This window comes from Mobula birostris, chromosome 13, assembly GCF_030028105.1.
Source record: "Mobula birostris isolate sMobBir1 chromosome 13, sMobBir1.hap1, whole genome shotgun sequence".
Classification (NCBI taxonomy): Eukaryota; Metazoa; Chordata; class Chondrichthyes; order Myliobatiformes; family Myliobatidae; genus Mobula; species Mobula birostris.
In genome coordinates this window covers 7,372,689-7,396,930 of record NC_092382.1, presented here as the reverse complement: position 1 = coordinate 7,396,930, position 24,242 = coordinate 7,372,689, and the positions used below count along the sequence as shown (strand labels likewise).

Here is a 24,242-nt window from a genome sequence, read left to right as displayed (position 1 = left end):
TTTGTGGAGCAGGTTCTCTCTGTTTCCACGTTTCTGAGTCCCTTGGAACTGAGACTATTATTGTGTTCACGTGGCGGTCAGAGATGGGATTTAATACTTCCGTATCATTGCAAATATTATTTATGAGAAATTGTTGAGTTACTAATAACTGGCCCATGGTGCGTAAATCTATTCTGCGCTCGAAAAGTTACCCGTCGGGTCGACACTTACTTCCGTCAAACCCCGAGCGAGAATAATCACAGTTGATCGGCTGCAGGACAGACATCAGCGAGACGGAACTGGAAATGCAACAGAGGGAGTAGTGTTCCGTCAGAAAGCGGTACAGCATCTTGTAAAGTAATTCAGCGGCATTTCTTTTCTTTAGCTTGCCGCATCAGATAATCAATGTAAAAGATACACTGTCGAATCCTCAGACACGAGGTATCTGACTTTTTTATTTACCCTTGTGATGAACGGTAAGCATAGATGACTGAAATATAAATGAATATTTTAACCGACCGTATCTTACAAGCTGAGCGTCTCCAGTAATTTATGTTGGAATTCGGATTTCCAGTATCATTCTTTCTCCCCCAAAATCGATTACACTTTCAGATAGTTCAGTTAGTTCAGAGAGAGAGAGAGAGCGAGAGAGAGAGAGAGAGAGAGAGAGAGAGAGAGAGAGAGAGATCAAGGGAAATTTTCCCATGGCTTTGGAGGTTCTCTGAAGTTTTGCGTGCATTTATTATCAGTGTAGATATATGTTCCTACCTACTGCAGTGGGGATTATTTTGTTCAGTAGAGGATCGGACAGGGAGAAGCATAGCACAGAGGGAGAGGGAACGAAACAGACTCTCACGCGGCCTTGGGATGGGAACAGAGATACAGACGGAGATATGCCCGGACAACGAGGGAGCAGTCGGCAGATGGAGACGGAGTTTAAAAAAAAAGAAAACAAAAACACATTTGAGCCGCTATGTTGCAGTCGGAACATGTCTCCCTCATGGTGAAAATCACCAATCTAAACTGGTGTAATGTATCGGTGTGGGAGAAGAACTAAGCGGGGAGTTAATGGCGGGATCACGTGCATCCTGAGAGAGATTGTAAATAAAATACTGGGAGTGTCACTAACAGAGAGAATGAGAAACAGCGGAGAGAATGGAGAGAACAGACCGGATCCATCTTGACTGGACAATCCCGGGGTAAAACTCTGTGAGAATCACCTGAACGAAGAACGAGATGTAACGGAGAGAATGAAAATAAAACGGGTGGGACTGACTGGACCGTCCCGGACAGTTTCCGAGTTCTACAGAGCGTCCATCGGGCTCAATTACAGCTGCGATGATCCTTACACATTTGACATGAATGTGATGAGGGACAAATGTTCTCTGCACAGCATAGACAGCGAGTGAAATATATCACCACTAAATAGATGCGTATTTCAGATCGCTCAGTTGTTAGCCGTGGTTCTGCCTATCGGCAAGCGGATAGCTTATAGAGGAAACATGACGATTGATTTAATTCCGTTGCAGAAACCAGCTGGTTGCTCTATGATTTAACGCATTTGGGTAACAGTTTCAGCGGGTATTTCACCGCGTTCTTCAGCTCCTCTCTGAACTTGCTCTGAGTCACGGCGTAAATACACGTGTTGCTGCAGGAGCTGAGGATCTGCAGCATCGTCGCCGCGGACTCTGCGATATAAATCGGATCCGTGTCCGTGTAACGAGGAATGTTTGCAATCTCTACGTAGATATCAAAAATCAGTCGTGTTAACCACAGAAATATAAAACTACCGGTTATACTGAATAGCAAAACGACCGATTTCCTGCGGTTCTCCATCTCCGGGTCCTTGTCTTCCTTTCCGTTGCTGCGGCCCCGGAGCCCCCTCCGGACTTTACTGGCGGAAAAGATCCGTCTAACTGTCAGAGAATTGAACAATAAAATCAGAATAAATGGCAGACAAGGTATGAAAATGCGATGAATAATCTGAAGTGCGGCCCACGAGGGGGACGTATAGAAGCTCGCTTTGGTGAAACAGCCATAGGAAACTCCATTAATTATCAACGAAGACTCAAATGTAAAGTAGAAAGGGATACTTTCCAAACACCCCAGCACACTGACTGTCCCGATAACCACAGCCGCCGTTCTTTCGGTACAATATTTTGTTTTCAGCTTTTCACAACAAATGGCCACAAATCTGTCAAAGGTGAACGCGATTGTCAGCCAGACAGAGACCCCGGTGCTTGCTAAAAGTAGACAACAAACGACCCTACAAACGGGAGTCCTATTGAGAATAGAATACTTAAAGTATATGTAAACAGTCCATTTCAGCAGAGGGTCAGAGATAACGACCAGGAGATCGGCTGCTGCCATTCCCAGCAGGTAGCGAGTGATACATTTGGAGAGACCGCACTTTCCTCGGGCCAGGATGACAATCGCCACTACGTTCACTGCAAGAGGGAGGGAAGGAAGCAGAGAAATTACTGACTAGTCAGGGAAATAGAGCAGCAGTTTGTCAGAATCTAATTAGACCTTATATTATTTTTCTTCCAAGGTGGAAACCGAACCCAAAACACATGAAGCCGCTGACAGTGCGCATTATCGGCGCGACACAGAATTTGCCGCGAGTTTTGTAAATGGGTTAAGTCTGGGGGAATTTCCAAAAGCGACAGGATAGCGGCTTAAGTGCCCCCTCGGCGCAGTAAGGGATTGACATTAAATATCAGCATCATTGCCTCTGAGCAGAACAGGAATGAAATGAAATCCACATCTGCACTTCCTTCTGCTCACATCTCTAAAATAAATGTGCCTTTCGCGTTGTCCCATCACCCAGTGACGCAATTCACAGGCAGCTCCTACCGGCAGAACTACAGAGGGACGGCTGGTTCCCACACATGTAGTGCAGCCCGGTGTCCTCGTGTGCAGACATTTCAATTCACAGTTATTCCATGACATCCAGGCAGCATAAGGAGGCACCTTGGCTTCAATATGCAACGATGTCTGCTGCTAAAGCAATGGGATTAACATAGTCAGCGCCTTCCGCCCATGACTGAAATGCGGGCACTGGACAGGTGTCTGTGGAAACAAGTAGCGAGAGAAACACTTCAGCACATCGGAATGAACTCTCAGTTTCTGCTGTTTGCAGGTGTGACAGCGGCTTACCGGGAATTCCAACGGCTGAAATAACTGGGTGGTAAATGTCTTCAATCCGCCAGATTACCGGATATCCCATTTGAGTGACGCAGTGAACGCTATTGCTCTGAATTCCACAGCTCGACAAGACACTCTGGGCTGACGTACTGCAACAGGCTCTGATTTATACCGGGGATCAATCTCCAGTGACAAGGACCCACCTCTGCCCATTGTTACTGATCAAACAAATTACATCACCGGCAGTGTCTCAGCTTCAAATGCTGTGGGCATGTAACACGAACACGTCAATACCATTAACATTAACTCAGTCAGATCCCACTGCGTCATTCCATCCAATGCGCAATGAGACCAGCAGGTGAACAATAAGTGGCTTCATTCACAAAGTTTACACAGTTGTATTGGCAGTGGTCAGGACTGCTCTTATTTTCCAAACAGAAATTTTCACTGTGGTTCTCTTTCCACAAGCATTCCGGAATCGATGTTTCCAGCATTTGCGGCAATTTTCACTGTCACGCCTGCTGTTTCATCTACAAATAAATCCCGTTTCCCCTCAGTGTGCTCTGGATCCGGGGACACATGAAAACCCCTCTCAGTCTCCTCCTGCTGAACTCAGGTCAATGTCATTCACTTTGTTCTTTTCATTCAGCAGCTCCACTTTGGCCTGTCAGCTATTCAACCCACCCCATCCCGTCCCACTATATGCCACCATATAAAACATACCCGCTGTGTACACAGTGAACACAGACACTCTGTCCAGTTCTCCATCAGGTATAAAACATACCCGCTGTGTTCACAGACACTCTGTCCAGTTCTCCATCAGATATAAAACATACCCGCTGTGTACACAGACACTCTGTCCAGTTCTCCATCAGACATATAACATACCCGCTGTGTTCACAGACACTCTGTCCGGTTCTCCATCAGATATAAAACATACCCGCTGTGTACACAGACACTCTGTCCGGTTCTCCATCAGATATAAAACATTCCCACTGTGTACACAGACACTCTGTCCGGTTCTCCATCAGATATAAAACATACCCGCCGTGTACACAGATACTCTGTCCGGTTCTCCATCAGATATAAAACACACCCGCCGTGTACACAGACACTCTGTCCGGTTCTCCATCAGATATAAAACACACCCGCTGTGTACACAGACACTCTGTCCGGTTCTCCATCAGATATAAAACACACCCGCTGTGTACACAGACACTCTGTCCGGTTCTCCATCAGATATAAAACACACCCGCTGTGTACACAGACACTCTGTCCGGTTCCCCATCAGATATAAAACACACCCGCTGTGTACACAGACACTCTGTCCGGTTCTCCATCAGATATAAAACATACCCGCTGTGTACACAGACACTCTGTCCGGTTCCCCATCAGATATAAAACACACCCGCTGTGTACACAGACACTCTGTCCGGTTCTCCATCGGATATAAGACGTACCCGCTGTGTAGATAGACACTCTGTCCGGTTCTCCATCAGATGTAAAACACACCCGCTGTGTACACAGACACTCTGTCCGGTTCTCCATCAGATATAAAACACACCCGCTGTGTACACAGACACTCTGTCCGGTTCTCCATCAGATATAAAACACACCCGCTGTGTACACAGACACTCTGCCCGGTTCTCCATCAGATATAAAACACACCCGCTGTGTACGCAGACACTCTGTCCGGACACACCCGCTGTGTACGCAGACACTCTGTTCGGTTCTCCATCAGATATAAAACACACCCGCTGTGTACGCAGACACTCTGTCCGGTTCACCATCAGATATAAAACACACCCGCTGTGTACGCAGACACTCTGTCCGGTTCCCCATCAGATATAAAACACACCCGCTGTGTACGCAGACACTCTGTCCGGTTCTCCATCAGATATAAAACATACCCGCTGTGTACGCAGACACTCTGTCCGGTTCCCCATCAGATATAAAACACACCCGCTGTGTACACAGACACTCTGTCCGGTTCTCCATCAGATATAAAACACACCCGCTGTGTACACAGACACTCTGTCCGGTTCTCCATCAGATATAAAACATACCCGCTGTGTACACAGACACTCTGTCCGGTTCTCCATCAGATATAAAACACCCCGCTGTGTACACAGACACTCTGTCCGGTTCACCATCAGATATAAAACATACCCGCTGTGTACACAGACACTCTGTCCGGTTCTCCATCAGATATAAAACACACCCGCTGTGTACACAGACACTCTGTCCGGTTCTCCATCAGATATAAAACATACCCGCTGTGTACACAGACACCCTGTCCGGTTCTCCATCTGGTATAAAACACACCCGCTGTGTACACAGACACTCTGTCCGGTTCCCCATCAGATATAAAACATACCCGCTGTGTACACAGACACTCTGTCCGGTTCTCCATCAGATATAAAGCATACCCGCTGTGTACACAGACACTCTGTCCGGTTCCCCATCAGATATAAAACATACCCGCTGTGTACACAGACACTTTGTCCGGTTCCCCATCAGATATAAAACACACCCGCTGTGTACACAGACACTCTGTCCGGTTCCCCATCAGATTTAAAACATACCCGCTGTGTACACAGACACTCTGTCCGGTTCCCCATCAGATATAAAACACACCCGCTGTGTACACAGACACTCTGTCCGGTTCCCCATCAGATATAAAACATACCCGCTGTGTACACAGACACTCTGTCCGGTTCCCCATCAGATATAAAACATTCCCACTGTGTACACAGACACTCTGTCCGGTTCTCCATCAGGTCTGGACGGCATCGGTGTTTACGTCATTTGATAAACTTCCCCAGTATAATACTTATTTTCGATTATCTGAAGTCCAGAGATTGCCATGGTTCCCTCCATCTCTTAAACTATCTTCTGCACATCTGTAGTATCTGTATGTGCGTGTGTGTGTGTGTGTGTGTGTGTGTGTGTGTGTGTGTGTATGTGTGTGTGTGTGTTTATAGATTAAGAACCTATTGTACATCCTATATAGCAAAGGAATAAAATTTCCAACTAGTGCCGTGGATTTTGAAGCGGTGAAGTAACGGAGAAAGGCGCTGCTGAATCTACCTGAGGATCAGTTGGAGGCTGAAATACTGTGGCGTTTAATTAGCTGTAGGAATATAATGGGCTGATAAGGCTGCCATTTCCTGGCCTGTGGGTTACGAGCACCACCATCAACACGTTTATGTCCAGTGTAAATACTGGCATGATATTTTCGATCATGTATAGATTCAGCTCCGTAAACAAATGTCTTCATCTCCTGCTTTAACATAAAATAGCTGTGTACTCGGGATTACCTCCACAGTGTCCTGCTAGAAAGTAATGTAATACTGCCAACAATGGCCACACACCAAATAAGTTTAAATTAGAAACTATTATCACCACACACACACACACACACACACACACACGCACACACACCCCCCTCACACTCAGAAACATACACAGAAACATACACACTTTCTCCATCTCTCTCTAGAACACACAACTTCCTCTGTCTCTCACACACACCCTCCATCTCTCTCTCTCTCTCTCTCTCTCTCTCTCCTCAGTTATTCACCGATGCCCCTGCTCATGCCTTTCTATCCCGTCACTGAACGCGTTAAACAATATATTTCACGGTTGGGTCTGTATATCGATCAAGGAACAGAATAAAACCCGAAGTGGCATTGAAACAGTCACAGGTCCATGTTACAGAAACAAGAGATATTCACAGCAGAATGAGAGAGGAAAAAAACAACGACAACGAGTTGGGAGAACATGGAGTAATAGCTCTGTCTGCTGGCGAGAAAAGGATTCAGGATGCAATAGGTTTCAAGCAGATAATCAAGAAAGGAGTAACATGAAATTAACGCAAATTACGGATTAGTGAGACAGAACGACAGCGGTGCAGAGACAATCAACAAACGGGAGACATTCAGTCGGATAATACGAGAGTGTGTTTTCAGTCTCTACCTGCTTGTCGCAGGTATAGTGCGGTTCATACAGAACCCACCGGTCTCAGCGCACTGTGAGAGTGTGGGGTTCATTCTGTAGATATCAGTCCTTGTTACAAACTGAGAGGGATTGGTTCGGTAGTTGTCACTCTCTGGTTCAGTTGGAGTGTATGCATTTCATTCTGTATCTGTCAGTCTCTGTTACAGTGTGAGAGTGTGGGTTTCATTCTGTATCTGTCAGTCTCTGTTACAGTGTGAGGGTGTGGGTTTCATTCTGTATCTGTCAGTCTCTGTTACGGTGTGAGAGTGTGGGTTTCATTCTGTATCTGTCAGTCTCTGCTACAGTGTGAGAGTGTGGGTTTCATTTGTATCTGTCAGTCTCTGCTACAGTGTGAGAGTGTGGGGTTCATTCTGTAGATATCAGTCCTTGTTACAAACTGAGAGGGATTGGTTCGGTAGTTGTCACTCTCTGGTTCAGTTGGAGTGTATGCATTTCATTCTGTATCTGTCAGTCTCTGTTACAGTGTGAGAGTGTGGGTTTCATTCTGTATCTGTCAGTCTCTGTTACGGTGTGAGAGTGTGGGTTTCATTCTGTATCTGTCAGTCTCTGTTACAGTGTGAGAGTGTGGGGTTCATTCTGTATCTGCTAGTCTCTGCTACAATGTGAGAGTGTGGGTTTCATTCTGTATCTGTCAGTCTCTGCTACAGTGTGAGAGTGCGGGGTTCATTCTGTATCTGCCAGTCTCTGCTACAATGTGAGAGTGTGGGTTTCATTCTGTTTCTGTCAGTCTCTACTCAAGCATTAAGTGAGTCGTCTCAATCCTGTACCTGTGAACCTCTGGTTCAGTCTGAGCGTGTGTATTTTTATCTCCATTTCCCGCTTCTCCTCAAATCTAGTAAATACTCTTAAAATAGATTTTGTATTCCGTGAGCTATTTTTAAAAGAAGAGTCTTCTGCAGATGGTTTGTAAGACAATGAGACCATAAAATATAAGAGCAGAAGCAGGCCATTCGGCCCATCGAGTCTGTTCCGCCATTCAATCATGAGCTGATCCAATTATTCCAATCATTCCAGCTCCCCTGCTTTCACTCCATATCCTTTGTGCCCTGGCTAATCAAGAACCTATCTATTTCTGCCTTAAATACACCCAATGACTTGGCCTCCACAGCAAATCGACAGATTTACCACGCTCTGACTAAGATAGTTTCTCCTCATCTCAGTTCTCAAAGGACGTCCTTCAATCTTGAAGTGGTGCCCTGTTGTCCCAGAATCCCCTATCATGGGAAATAACTTTTCCGTATCTAATCTGTTCAGACATTTTTAACATTCGTAATGTTTCTATGAGATTCCCCTTTCATTCTCCTGAACTCCAGGGAATACAGCCCAAGATCTGCCAGACCTTTCTCATAGGGTAACCCTTTTATTCCTGGAATTATTCTCGTGAATATTCTCTGAACCCTCTCCAATGTTAGTATATCCTTACTAAAATAAGGAGCCCAAAAACTGCACGCAATATTCCAAGTGTGTTCTCACGTGTGATTTATAGATCCTCAAGATCGCATCTCAACATCACACCTGCTTTTTTTATTCTATCCCTCTAGAAATTAGCGCCAGCATTGCATTCGCCTTCTTCATAACCGACTCAACCTGGAGGTTATCCTTTAGGATATCTTGCACAAGGGCTCTCAAGTCCCTTTGCATCTCTGCATTTTGAATTCTCTCCCCATCTAAATAACAGCCTGCCCGTTTATTTCCTCCACCAGAGTGCATGAGCATACACTTTCTATCATTGTATTTCATTTGCCACTTCTTTGCCCATCCCCCTAAACTATCTAAGTCTCTCTACAGGCTCTCTGTTTTCACAACACTACCCGCTCCTCCACCTATATTTGTATTATCCGCAAATTTATCCACAAATCCATTAATACCGTAGTCCAAATAATTGACAGACATCGCAAAAAGCAGCGGTCCCAGCACCGACCCCTGCGGAACTCCACTGGTAACCGGCAGCCAGCCAGAATAGGATCCTTTTACTCCCACTCTCTCTTTTCTGCCGACCAGCCAATGCTACACCCACGCTGGTAGTTTCCCCTGTAATATCATAGGGTCTTATCTTGCTAAGCAGCCTTATGTGCAGCATCTTGTCAAAGGCCTTCTGAAATTCCAAGTACACCTCGTCTACTGCATCTCCTTTGTCTACCGTGCTTGTAATTTCCTGAGAGATTTGCAGTAGGGTTTGTCAGGCAGGATTTGCCTTTCAGGAAGCCATGTTGGTTTTGGCCTATCTTACCATGTGCCTCCAGGTACTCGGTAATCTCATCCCTAACAATCGATTCCAACAACTTCCCAATCGCTGATGTCAGGTTAAAAGGTCCATAGTTTCTATATGTTAAAATGGTGAGATGGACCATGCATTATGAATGATGACGTTTTACGGAGCAGCACATTCTGCGTAACAGAGTCATAAGGCAAACAGACTGTTCGGCCCGACTTCATTCTGCACGTTATTCGTTGCTCAACCTCATCGAGCCAATTGAGCAGCGCCTGATCCGTAAATTTCTATGGCTTGACAAAACAAATCCTCAGATGTTGAATTAAAACAAATAAAATAAATAAATTAAATTAATTAAATAAATAAGTGCGTAACTATTTTCATGATTTAATCGAAATAAATCTCAGAATCAGCGCGTTTCATGTTCCAGCAGCATTTATATGAATACATTTCTCTCAGCAATTCTAAGTTGCTCCCTTCACCGTGTATCTCTGCACTCTTATGTTTGCCGGGTCTGTTATCCGTTCCACTGTGTGCACCAGAGTTTGAGTTTATTCGAGCGACGTCCCACTTAAATAATATAATATTCATTTCGATTTTCTTGTGACAGCTTCAGGCTGGTCTGCAATATGTCTTGTATATTTTTCATGGAGTGTGATGGGACGGTGCGGAAGGAGCTGCACTCTGTGTCCGACTCCGGGAGAGTGTGTGATGGGACAGTGTCGAGGGAGCTTCACTGTTTTCGGACATCCGTGATATACTGTATTTAATGAAGCAGCTAATGCTGTCGAGCCCCTGTCATCTATCGCGATTGCATTACTGTGCTGGACCTATGCCGGATCCTCGGAGATATTGTCGCCCGAGATTTTGACACTTCTCTCCGTGTCCACTGCTGAGCCATCAAGGAGGGTTGCTGTTTCCTGCCGGATTCCTCTTCCGGAATGCTGTCATCAGTCCCGCAGTCATTCTGATGTTGTTGTGCGGGGTATGCGTTTCCGCAGCAATTAAGTGGCCGGACCGGTCTTGGACGGTTCGCTGATAATCTCTAAAATGCTGATGGGTTTACTTTCCGTGTTAACCAACGGAGCTGCAAAGGGATAGGGAACATATTCGGAGTGAAGAATGGGGATTTGCGTAATGGGGCATGACTGTGGAAAATAGAAAAAAAATGAAAAATAGAAAACCCACTGCACAATACAGGCCCTTCGGCCCACAATGCTGTGATATTACCCAGGGTTACCTATAGCTCTCTATTATTCTAAGCACGATGAACCCACCCAGGAGTCCCTTAAAATGGTTTGGAATAAATTTACATTTGAAATCGCTGCAAGTAGATATCCGTTAACCCGTGAGGACCTCAGCGCAGTGTATGATTCCACGTAGGTCATGCATGTGAAATGTTAACTTTGCTGGAGGGGTTTGGGTCCGGGTTAACGTTATGAAAATTTATGTTATGGACCGTATTTACTCTGTACAATTATTTGCTTCGCTTGGTTAGAATTCCTGTCACGTAACACTCAGTATGTTTGTGCAGATCTATCAGTCCGAGAACTTGAGGTAATTGTGGACGCTTCAATATATTCGATACAATATCGTCAGGTTCTTGTTGTTCTCATCTGTTTGAAGGGGGTCATCTTGTTCTGCTACTTTAGGAAGAATTCCCTCATTCATTGTTTTGTACGGGTCGGGGAGATCCACTATTTGAACTCATCTGGAAATTTTGAGCTGAGTTATTCCTGGTTTTCTCTAGGGACAGAAGGCTGAATTATGTGGAGGTTTCGGGAGATTATACATAGAAGCTATTTTTGGCATTGCATGGTTCTTATATTCTTATATTCTCTATCATTCAGATATATTTCAGAGACAATTTATCTGCATTCGGCACTGTGTTACTGCAAAGTGTTTTCTCGGAGAGAAATGTCAACATTCAATTTATTTTCAATGGTTTGTCCGTTTAATATTTCATCTAATAATCCCGATTTATAAAGCTGCGATTTTAAATTTCAGATAGTTTGCTGACATAATTCTTTCTACTGTTTGATGAGTTACCAGGCTGCGTCTCATGCTGAGAAGAATTGTGGTTCAGCGTTGCTATATTATCACCACCGTGCCATCATTGTGAGCAAATTCATCACTTTTTAGGAGTTTAAAATGGCACCTGATCAGCTGTTTACTTGTGTCATACCCTTGAGTGGTTTGTTCTTGAGAGGGGATTATCTTTTTTGTTTATTTGGTATATTTGCCGGTTTTAAGATTGTATCGGACATTGTATACGGAGAGAAAATAAAGACTGTCATTACACTGTTCAACTAGACTCTGCATCCAGTATGCTCAAGCAGCTTTGTGCGCGGTGTTACATGCACAATGGGGCAAGGCACAGAGATACTGTGTTTATTTGGAGAATGGCCTGCCTGACGTGTTAGAATTTTGAATGTTTGAGTTGTATTCTGAGTCTCGTATATTGTTTGACTTCAATTCACATCGAAGTATATTCTGTATATTACGGTACCAGGGTCACGGTTTATTAGGGGGAGATCACTAATAATGCTGTGATGTGTGATTTTCATGTCCTCTTTGGCCCGAACAGTTGTACAACTTCAACTAACGTGTTCTATCTGAGCCTTGTTTTATTTGTTTCATGTACCGTCAACTTTTATTACTGTCGTGGTCAATGCCAGACTGCAATATAGATGTTTTATCGGCAATTTCTTTGCCGGGTGCAATGCTGATTCGCATTTGATCTTGTCTCCATCAGTTTGCATTCGGATCTAATGATCCTGACCTGTGGCTCAGTAATTCTGAATTTCACTGGTTTTCTCAGATTCACAACTATTTGTATGTATTTAATTGCGACTTCAGAAGCTGAATTCTCTGAATACGGTGCATTGGCCTTCATCAATCGTGGGACTCGGTTTAAGAGCCAAGAGGCAATGTTGCAGCTGTATAGGATCCTGGTCAAACACCACTTGGAGTACTGTGCTCAATTCTGGTCCCTCACTACAGGAAAGATGTGGAAACCATAGAAAGGGTGCAGAGGAGATTTACAAGGATGTTGCCTGGATTGGGGAGAATAGGTTGTCTGAACTCGTCCTTTTCTCCTTGGAGCGACTGAGGATGAGAGACGAACTAATAGAGGTGTACAAGATAATGAGAGGCATTGACCATGTAGATAGTCAAAGCCTTTTCCCCAGGTCTGAAATGGCTAGCAGGAGAGGATATAGTTTTAAGGTGTTTGGAAGTAGGTACAGAAGAGAGGTCAGGGGTAAGTTTTTTACTCAGAGTGATGAGTACGTGGAATGGGCTGCTGGCGGTGGTGGAGGCGGAAACGATAGGATCTTTTAAGAGACTTCTGGATGGCTACATGGAGCTTAGTAAAATAGAGGGCTATGGGTGAAGCCTAGGTAGTTCTAAGGTAGGGACATGTTCGGCACAGCTTTGTGGGCCGAAGGGCCTGTATTGTTTTGTATGTTTTCTATTTTTTTTCGAAAGATAAAATATGACCGGTTCTGTATTATTTTGGGGTACACCACCGGTGTGAGGTCTTGTATTACGACAGGGTGCTTTGTCGTTCAGATAAATTCCATCACTGTTGGGAGCAGAAAACCAGACGGGATATATTTTCTTTATTTTTGTGCTGAAATTTATTCCTGCCACAATTTCTTCCTTTCACATTTCCCCCGACAAGTTAATCTCCTAAATCACATGCAGTGAGAAGCATTTATTAATGATTCTCTCATCCATGCGTCTTCAACCATTTCAAATTGTCAAAAAAAAATCTTCATATTTTAAACATGTGAAATTCAGCACATGATTGAATCCAAAACAACGCACAAAATGCTGGAGGAACGAAGCAGGTCAGACAACATCTCTGGACATGAATAAACAGTTGACGTTTATTCCATCATCCAGCCAAGACCTTTTTTTCAGGTCTGACAAGTAAGCGGGGAGACGCCGGAATAAATGGCGTGGGGAGGGAAAGGGTGATAGATGAAGAGAATTGTGTATAAAAGATAAAGCGTTGGAGCGGAAGGAAACTGGTACGAGAGGATAGAGGAGCACAGGGAAAACGGAGCAGGACGGGGACGAAGTGTGAGGTGATCGGCGGGTGAGAATAAACATGAGGCCAGAGCGGTGAACAGAAGTAGAGGGGAAGAGGAGGGATTTTTTTGACTGACATTCATGACATCAGGTTGTTGCTCCTCCGTCTTGAGTGCATCCTCACCGTGGCACAGGGATAAACCATGGACCGAAAATATCGGGTCGGGATTGGGAATCAGGATTCACATGTCTGGACACCAGAAAGCTCCGCTTTTCACGGCTGGAGCGCTGGTTGCTCGACGAAATGAAGCCCAGTTCATCACGGGCCTCGCCAATGCGGAAAAGGCCGCAACAGATCAGGTGAAGTGTTACCTCACCTTGAAGAATTGTCCGGGGGACCGGAATAGGAGGAGGTGAGTGGCAGGTGTAGTAGGCTGGCCGCTCCGGGAAAAGGACCGTGAGGGAGATCAGTCGTGAGGGACGGATGACAAAGGGAATCACGGAGGGAGCGATCCCTTCCGAAAGCGGAGTGATGAGGATGAGAGGGAGTGATATGTTTTTTTGAGCGACCCTTTAAAAATATGGTCGACCCATCCGCACTCACCTAATCTTCCCGTCGCCTGAACAGCGAAAGTGTTCCTCTTGTCACTACGTACCACCCAATGTCACCCTGCATTCAACATATTCTACACTGACTGCTCCTTTTGTCCTTATCTACCACTCAATGTCACCCCGAATTCAACATATTCCACACTGCAATTTCCACCATCCTACGAAGAAAGTTAAGCTTATCTCTCCCTCACCCCCGACTCTCCGCTTTCCGCATGGTTCAGGCGCAAATTTTTAATTCTGTCTGGGAAGTCTCCAATCTAATGGCGTGAATATTGGGTCTCCTACCGTTAATAACGCTCTCTCTCCGCTCTTGATCTATTCTCCACACTGGCCTCTTCTCACTTGCCTATCACCCCCTCGTGGTCCCCTCCTCCTTCCCTTTCTCCTGTGGTGCATTCCCCTCTCCCATCCGAGTCCTTCCTCTCCAGCCCTTTAGCTTTCCTGTCCGGCTGGCTTCTCCTATCACCTTCTTGCTATTCTCCTTCCCCTCCACCAGCTTTTCTATTCTGCCGTCTTCACCCTTCCTTTCCAGTTCTCAAGAAGGACCTTGGACAGAAACGCCAACTGTTTTATTTTTCCACTTCCGTGGATGATATCTAATCTGCTGAGTTCATCCTGCATTTTGCGTGTGCTGCCTTTAATTTTTGGTGGTGAGATATCGTGCAGGAACATCCGATTCAAATGTGTTACTGCAATGTTCTCTTTGAGCCAGTGATGCCTCGCTGTATTTCAATGTTGAACTTGCTTTAAAAATCTGTTCCCTATAATGTTCATGTTGCTAATGACTAATGAAACTTACACTCATATAAGGTGTTTCAGAGGCCGGGAACTTTCCATCTTTGCAGCTACAACAATTTGGAACTAGTTACTCTCACGAATCACTGTGTGATTTTGAGATGGTCATTTGTCTGATATTACATTGCAGGAAGACAGTGTTGAATTTATTTGTCAGTTTTACGGCTCCGAGTTGTGACTCGGAAAGGAAAGGCTGCACCTGCTTGAAACAATTGGGCTGCTTAAGGTACTGAAACCAAATGAACAGAGTTGCAGATGGCAAAGGATGAGACTGTATCAGGGCAGCGTGAGTGTCAGGAAGTGTTGAAACCAGAGAGTTGTGAACGTCCATTCAGGGAGTATCTGGAGCGACAGGATAATCAAAGGACAACATTCCATTGAAAGTAGAAGAGATGGATGCTGGTCAGATGAACCCTCAGTGCCAATTCCGTTTCCGAATGAGAGTGAGAGGAGAATTCAGCACCTGCTTCAGCTGCTGTCTGAACTTAGTCTGGCTGACGGCGTAAAGAGCGGTGTTTGTGCAGCAGCTCAGAAGTTGCAGCATGTAGCACAGTTCATTGAAAAATGAAGGTATCGTCAACCAATATGGGACGTCCACTGCATGAAGCATCCTGTTCCAGATAGCCATCACCCCATACAACGCCCATAACAGGATGAAATTTCCCGAGACGATCAGCAGTAAAACGAGGGACTTTCTGCGGCTCTGCATCTCCGGGTCTCTGGAACTCTGACCACGGCTGGGAGCCCGGAGTCTGCCGCGGGCTCTACTGGCCAGTAAAACGTGTGTGATGGTGAAAGCATTGAGCAGGATAACAACGAGAAATGGGATCACAGTCGAAATGACAGAACGTACGACATCGATTACTGTCCAAAATAGTGACTCAAGTAATTCCCATCTCCGCATGCAAGGCCACCGTATGTTAGAGGAAGTATATATATCTTGGACCATGAAGAACCAGGAAATGTTCTTTAGACAACTCAGTGCAGTCACTGTGCTCAGAACCACAGCCGCCGTTCTCCCAGTGCAATACTTAGCGTTTAGATCCTGGAAGCAAATGGCCACAAATCGATCAAAGGTGAAGGCGACGGTGAACCAAACAGAGCAATCTGTGGCGGCCTGCAAAAGGAAGACGTGGGTTCTGCACACGCGGACGTAAAACAGGAAGGAAAAGTCATCTGGAAAAGCCTTCGGAATTTTCATCAAGATGACGTCGAGGAAAACGACCGCTAGGTCAGCGGCTGACATGGCCAGCAGATAGCAGGTGACAGTTTTAGAGAGTCCGCACTTTCCCCGTGATAGTATGACTATCGTCACCACGTTCACTGTGAAAAGCAGGACGGAAATTATACATCAAACTGAGAGCATCGTTGTATAATTTGCTAAGAACAAAATCAAATACTTGCACGCGTCAGAGGTAGAAGAATTTATCGCGGATTGGATACAGTTTTTGGGTCAGTCAGGAATTAATATTCAATACGAATGCTAATTAGTGAAAGTGACGTATCCCACTGGACAGAAGACGCTTTGAAATCCGATATCTGAGTGAGGACAACAATGAGCGGATGTCGTTTGCATCATTTCTCTCCCCAAATAAAATATACAGTCTGAGAGAAGCAGCTAATATGAAGTTCAACATGAACCAAATTCAGTCGAACAAATGGAGCTGATACTTGCCCCGGTTCAGTGCAGTATCACCGATCTCCGCAAACGAGACTGCAGGAGGGTATGTTGCCTCCCTGGTGCATGGTTCAGGGATGTCTCTGAGCGGCTGCAAGACATTCTGGAGTCGGAGGGTGAACACTCAGTGGTCGTGGTGCACATAGGTACTAACGATATAGGTAAAAAACAGGATGCGGTCCTACAAGGTGAATTTAGGGAGTTAGTAGATAAATTAAAAAGTAGGAACACAAAGATAATAACCTCTGGATTACTACCAGTGCCACGTGCTAGTCAGAGTAGAAATAGGAGGATATTTCAGATGAATACGTGACTTGAAACATGGTGCAAGGGGGAGCGTTTCAAATTTCTGGGGCATTGGAATCAGTTCTGGAGGAGGTGGGAGTGGTACAAACAGGACAGTCTGCACCTGGGCTGGACTGGAACCAACGTCCTAGGGGCAGCGTTTACTACTGTTGTTCAGGAGGATTAAACTAACGTGGCAGGGGATGGGAACAAGTGCAGAGAGACAGAGGAGTGTAAAATGAGGGTAGAAGCAAAAAGTAGAAAGTTGAAAAGTAAAAGTGACAGGCCGGCAAATCCAGGGCAAGAACCAAAAAAGGCAACTTTTCAACATAATTGTATACGGGCTAAGTGTGTTGTAAAAGCAAGCCTGAAGGCTTTGTGTGTCAATGCAAGGAGCATTCGTAACAAGGTGGATGAATTAAATGTGCAGATAGTTATTAATGAATATGATATAGTTGGGATCACAGAGATATGGTTCCAGGGTGACCGAGGATGGGAGCTCACCATTCAGGGATTTTCAATATTCAGGAGGGATAGACATGAAAGAAAAGGAGGTGGGGTGGCATGCTGGTTAGAGAAGAGATTAACGCAATAGAAAGGAAGGACATTAGCCGGGAGGAAGTGGAATCGATATGGGTAGAGCTGCATAACATTATGGGGCAGAAAACGCTGGTGGGAGTTCTGCACAGGCCACCTAACAGTAGTAGTGAGGTTGGGGATGGCATTAAACAGGAAATTAGAATTGCGTGCAATAAAGAAACAGCAGTTATAATGGGTGACTTCATTCTACATATAGGGTGAAATAAATTGGTAAGGGTGCTGAAGAAGAGGATTTCTTGGAATGTATGCGGTATGGTTTTCTGAACCAACATCTCGAGGAACCAACTAGAGAGCAGGCCATTCTAGTCTGGGTATTGAGCAATGAGGAAAGGTTAGTTAGCAATCTTGTTATGCGAGGCCCCTTGGATAAGAGTGACCATAATATGGTGGAATTCTTCATTAAGATGGAGAGTGATATAGTTAATTCAGAAACAAAGGTTCTGAACTTAAAGAAGGGTAACTTTGAAGGTATGAGACGTGAATTAGCTAAGATAGACTGGCAAATGATGCTTAAAGGGTTGACGGTGGATATGCAATGGCAAGCATTTAAAGATCTCATGGATTAACTACAACAATTGTTCATCCCAGTTTGGCAAATGAATAAACCAGGGAAGGTAGTGCACCCGTGGCTGACAAGGGAAATTAAGGTTAGTATCAATTCCAAAGAAGAAACATACAAATTATCCAGAAAAAAGCGGCACACCTGAGGACTGGGAGAAATTCAGAGTCAAGCAGAGTAGGACAAAGAGCTTAATTAGGAAAATAAAAAAAAGATCATGAGAGAAAGCTGGCAGGAAACATAAAAACTGACTGTAAAACGTTTTATAGATATGTGGAAAGAAACGGATTGGTTAAGACAAATGTAGGTCCCTTACAGTCAAAAACAGGTGAATTGATCGTGGGGGACAAGGACATGGCAGACCAATTGAATAACTACTTTGGTTCTGTCTTCACTAAGGAAGACATAAATAATCTTCTGGAAATTGGAGACCGAGGGTCTAGTTAGATGGAGGAACTGAGGGAAATACATATTAGTAAGGGAGTGTTGTTAGGTAAATTGAAGGGATTAAAGGCAGATAAATCCCCAGGACCAGATGGTCTGCATCCCAGAGTGCTTAAGGAAGTAGCCCAAGAAATAGTGGATGCATTAGTGGCAATTTTTCAAAACTCTTTAAATTATGGATTAGTTCCTGAGGATTGGAGGGTGGCTAATGTAACCCGGCTTTTTTAAAAAAAAGAGGGAGAGAGTAAGCGGGGAATTATAGACCGGTTAGCCTAACATCTGTGGAGGGGAAAGTGCTAGAATCAGTTATCAAAGATGTGATAACAGCACTTTTGGAAAGAGGTGAAATCATTGGACGAAGTCAGCATGGATTTGTGAAAGGGAAATCATGTCTGACGAATCTCATAGAATTTTTTGAGGATGTAACTAGTAGAGTGGATAGGGGAGAACCAGTGGATGTGGTATATTTGGATTTTCAAAAGGCTTTTGACAAGGTCCCACACAGGAGATTAGTGTGCAAACTTAAAGCACACGGTAGTGAGGGCATGGTATTGATGTGGATAGAGAATTGGCTGGCAGACAGGAAGCAAAGAGTGGGAATAAACGGGACTTTTTCAGAATGGCAAGCAGTGCCTAGTGGGGTACCGCAAGGCTCAGTGCTGGGACCCCAGTTTACAGTATATACAAAGTCTTAGGCGAGGGAATTAAATGCAACATCTCTAAGTTTGCGGATGACACGAAGCTGGGCGGCAGTGTCAGCTGTGAGGAGGATGCTAAGGGGATGCAGGGTGACTTGGATAGGTTAGGTGAGTGGGCAAATTCATGGCAGATGCAATTTAATGTGGATAAATGTGAGGGTATCCACATTGGTGGCAAGAACAGGAAAACAGATTATTATCTGAATGGTGGTCGATGAGGAAAAGGTGACGTGCAACGAGACCTGGGTGTCATTGTACACCAGTCATTGAAAGTGGACATGCAGGTACAGCAGGCGTTGAAAAAGGCGAATGTTATGCTGGCATTCATAGGAAGAGGATTCGAGTACAGGAGCAGGGAGGTACTACTGCAGTTGTACAAGGCCTTGGTGAGACCACACTAGAGTATTGTGTGCAGTTTTGGTCCCCTAATCTGAGCAATGACATTCTTGCCATAGAGGGAATACAAGGAAGGTTCACCAGATTGTTTCCTGGGACGGCAGGAGTTTCATATGATGAAAGACTGGATCGGCTATGCTTATACTCTCTGGGATTTAGAAGATTGAGGGGGAATCTTATTGAAACGTATATAATTCTAAAGGGATGGATAGGCTCGATGTCGAAAGATTGTTCCCGATGTTGGGGAAGTCCAGAACGAGGGGTCACAGTTTGAGGATAAAGGGGAACCCTTTTAGGACCGAGATGAGGAAAAACTTCTTCACACAGAGAGTGGTGAATCTGTGGAATTCTCTGCCACAGGAAACAGTTAAGGCCAGTTCATTGGCTATATTTAAGAGGGAGTTATATATGGCCCTTGTGGCTAAAAGGATCAGGGGCTATGGAGAAAAGGCAGGTACAGGGTTCTGAGTTGGATGATCAGCCATGATCATACAGAATGGCGGTGCGGGCTCGAAGGGCCGAATGGCCTACTGTTGAACTATTTTCTATGTTTCTATGTTTTTATCATGGTAACAAACGGCCAAAGTCAATAAGGCAGAGGTTGACCGTTTCGATCGATTACCGTGGCTGCATGCAAAATGGTACTGGGGTCAATAAAATTCATAACATTTCATCTTGACATGGTTCGTTTAACCATATAACCATATAACAATTACAGCACGGAAACAGGGTATCTCGGCCATTCTAGTCCGTGCCGAACGCTTAATTTCACCTAGTCCCACCAACCTGCACTGAGCCCATAACCCTCCATTCTTTAGTGTCCAGATAGCTAACCGATTGAACTTTAAATGACAATATCGAACCTGCTTCAACCACTTCTGCTGGAAGCTCATTACACACAGCTACCACTATCTGAGTAAAGAAGTTCCCCCTCATGTTACCCCTAAACTTCTGTCCCTTAATTCTCAACTCATGTTCCCTTGTTTGAATCTCCCCTATTCTCAACAGTAAAAGGCTATCCACGTCAATTCTATCTATCCCCCTCATAATTTTAAATACCCCTATGAAGTCCCCCCTCTTCCTTCTACGCTCCAAAGAATAAAGATCCAACTTGTTCAACCTTTCTCTATAATTTAGGTGCTGAAACCCTGGTAACATTCTAGTAAATCTTCTCCCTACTCTCTGTATTTTGTTGACATCTTTCCTATAGTTCGGTGACCAGAACTGTATACAATACTCCAAATCTGGCCTTTCCAATGCCTTGTACAATCTCAACATTACATCCTAATTCCTATACTCAATGCTCTGATTTATAAAGGCCAGCATACCAAAAGCTTTCTTCACCACCCTATCCACATAAGATTCCACCTTCAGGGAACTATGCACCATTATTCCTAGATCCCTCTGTTCTACTGCATTCTTCAGTGCCCTACCATTTACCATGTATGTCCTATTTTGATTAGTCCTACCAAAATGTAACACCTCGCATTTATCAGCACTAAACTCCATCTGCCATCTTTCAGCCCACTCTTCTAACTGGCCTAAATCTCTCTGCAAGCTTTGAAAACCTACTTCATTCTCCACAACTCCACCTATCTTAGTATCATCTGCATACTTACTAATCCAATTTACCACCCCATCATCCAGATCATTAATGTATATGACAAACAGCATTGGACCCAGTACAGATCCCTGAGGAACACCACTGGTCACCGGGCTCCAATCTGACAAACAGTTATCCAGTTATCCACCTCTACTCTCTGGCGTTGCCCATCCAGCCACTGCTGAATCCATTTTACTACTTTAATATTAATACCTAAAGATTGAACCTTCCTAACTAACCTTCCGTGTGGAACCTTGTCAAAGGCCGTACTGAAGTCCATATTGATAACATCCACCGCTTTACCCTCGTCAACTTTTCTGGTAACCTCTTCAAATATTCAATAAGATTTGTCAAATATGACCATCCACGCACAAATCCATGTTGACTGTTCCTAATCAGACCCTGTCTATCCAGATAATTATATATACCATCACAAAGAATACTTTCCATCGATTTACCCACCACTGACGTCAAACTTACAGGCCGATAATAGCTAGGTTTACTCTTAGAACCCTTTTTAAACAATGGAACAACATGAGCAATACGCCAATCCTCCGCTCCATCCCCGTTTCGAATGACGTTTGAAATATTTCTGTCGGAGCCCCTGCTATTTCCACACTAACTTCCCTCAAGGTCCTAGGGAATATCCTGTCAGGACCCGGAGACATATCCACTTTTATATTCCTTAAAAGTGCCAGTACTTCCTCTTCTTTAATCATCATAGCTTCTATAACTTCCCTACCTGTTTCCCTTAACTTACACAATTCAATATCCTTCCCCTTAGTGAATACCGAAGAAAATAAATTGTTCAAAATCTCCTCCATCTCTTTTGGCTCCACACATAGCTGTCCACTCTGATTCTTTAAGGGACAACTTTTATCCCTCACTATTCTTTTGCTATTAATATAACTGTAGAAACCCTTTGGATTTATTTTCACCTTACTTGCCAAAGCAACCTCGGATCTTCTTTTAGCTTTTCTAATTTCTTTCTTAAGATTTGTTTTACATTCTTTATATTCCTCGAGCACCTCATTTACTCCATGCTGCCTATATTTGTTGTAGATATCTCTCTTTTTCCGAACCAAGTTTGCAATATCCCTTGAAAACCATGGCTGTCTCAAACTTTTAAACTTTCCCTGCAACCTAACAGGAACCTAAAGATTCTATACCCTCAAAATTTCACCTTTACATGACCTCCATTTCTCTATTACATCCCTCCCATAAAATAAATTGTCCCAATCCACTCCTTCTAAATCGTTTTGCATTTTATTAAAGTTAGCCTTTCTCCAATCAAAAGTCTCAACCCTGGGTCCAGACCTATCCTTCTCCATAATTATATTGAAACTAATGGCATTGTGATCACGTGCTCCCTAACACGTACCTGCCTCACCTGACCTATCTCATTCCCTAACATGAGATCTAACACTGCCCCTTCTCTACTTGGTACCCCTATGCATTGCTGCAGATAACTATCTTGCACACATTTTACAAACTCCAAACTATCCGGTTATTTTACAGTATGGGCTTCCCAGACTATGTGTGGAAAATTAAAATCTCCCACAAGCACAACTCTGTGCTTACGACAAATATCTGCTATCTCCTTACAAATTTGCTCCTCCAATTCTCGCTCCCTATTTGGTGGTCTATAATGCACCCCTATAAGTGTTACTATACCTTTTCCATTCCTCAAATCCACCCAAATATCCTCCTTAGACGAGCGCTCTAATCTATCTTGCCAGAGCACCGCTGTAATATTTTTCTCTGACAAGCAATGCAACACCTCCCCCTCTTGTCCCTGCGATTCTATCACACCTGAAGCAACGAAATCCAGGAATATTTAGTTGCGCAACCTTTGTGTCTTCTACTGATTTCGCTCCTGCGTTATCAAATCAGACGTTTCACAAAAAGGCACGGATCGAACAGTATATTATACTTGAACATCTCCTAAGTTCCTTTGTAAGGGCAGTGTTTCGGGTGCATAGAAAAGCTGAAAACAGTAGAGTACTGCAGTCTGATGTTTCAGATGGGAGTAATGCTGAGAAACACTCGGATATAGTTCCTGCGGAAACTGTCGGACGCTCATTGAGCGCCTCGGCCATTAGACCACAAGTGGAGTATATTTTGAGAGTGATTGAAAGCATTAATACCCAATGAACACACGGGTACACAATGAGAGTGTGAAAAGGCTGCAGAGAATCGAAACTGGCGGCATGAACAAAAAACAAGAATATTTAGGTCAACCCAAAGTGTAAAATAAAATAATCAGGTAGGGGTCGAGAGTAAGGCAATGTGACCAACAGCAACTTAGGTACGGGTAGATTGAACGTGCAGTGAACGCACTGTGAATGGCTGGGGTGGTCTATTTCAATTTCCTCAAAGCCACCGGGTCAAGAAAATGACAACATTAGTGAACCAATAAGCACGAGTTTTAATGTGGCGGGATACAGGTTACGTAGTAACTTCACTCACTGAATAGATGGTCTTCAGGTTTTCATTAATTCTAAACCCATTGATTTTCCGTCTCACCCACTGTCGTCTTGCATTCAGTTGCAGATCGACCGTAATATCCCAAACTCTCTAACCTCCCACCGCACCCACCCCCGGACTGATCGAGCTGTTATTTCTGGGCCATTTTACTTCTTTCGCTAAGGTTAATAATCTGTGTATACTAATCTTCCTGATTTGTTCCACAGCTACTCTTTCTGCGGATAGAAAATGTTCGACTGGTTTGTCAGTGGTGCAGATGCCATGTACTGTGTTCGTTTAACCCTGTCAGAATTTGCAACCCGTGTTTTGGACTAACAAACCATAGAAATGCAGAATGGGCTATTTTTTTCTCTTCACTAATCACTATGTGCTCCGGGCTGAATACAGTGCGTGCCTGACCGGCCTTTAGCGAGAAAGTCAGACATGGCCCACGTCTTCGTGAGGAGCAGAGTCTGAAATGCCGCACAGATATTGGTCAGAGCTTCGGGAGGGGGACAGAGTGTAGATGAGACTTCTCTCTCTCTCTCTCTCTCTCTCTCTCTCTCTCTCTCTCGCCGAAGACAGGAATTGAATCGGGAATACGGGTTCATCGTGCCCGGTGACAGAGAGCATGAAAGTCTTTATTAGCCGAAGGCGTTTGATTCTACAGAGGAGGCGCTGATCTGTGGGGTTTACTTTGAATATTGAGT

The 24,242-nt window shown here is 44.3% G+C and overlaps 2 protein-coding genes across 2 annotated transcripts in view; one reads left to right on the top strand and one right to left on the bottom strand.

Annotated features, from left to right (window-relative positions):
* The window catches only part of LOC140208268 (NACHT, LRR and PYD domains-containing protein 3-like), a 552,847-nt gene that overhangs the window by 270,726 nt on the left and 257,879 nt on the right, over positions 1-24,242 (top strand). The gene's annotated exons all lie outside the window — the stretch shown is intronic.
* LOC140208264 (uncharacterized) overlaps positions 1-24,242 on the bottom strand; it is a 351,814-nt gene that overhangs the window by 201,550 nt on the left and 126,022 nt on the right. The window lies entirely within an intron of this gene.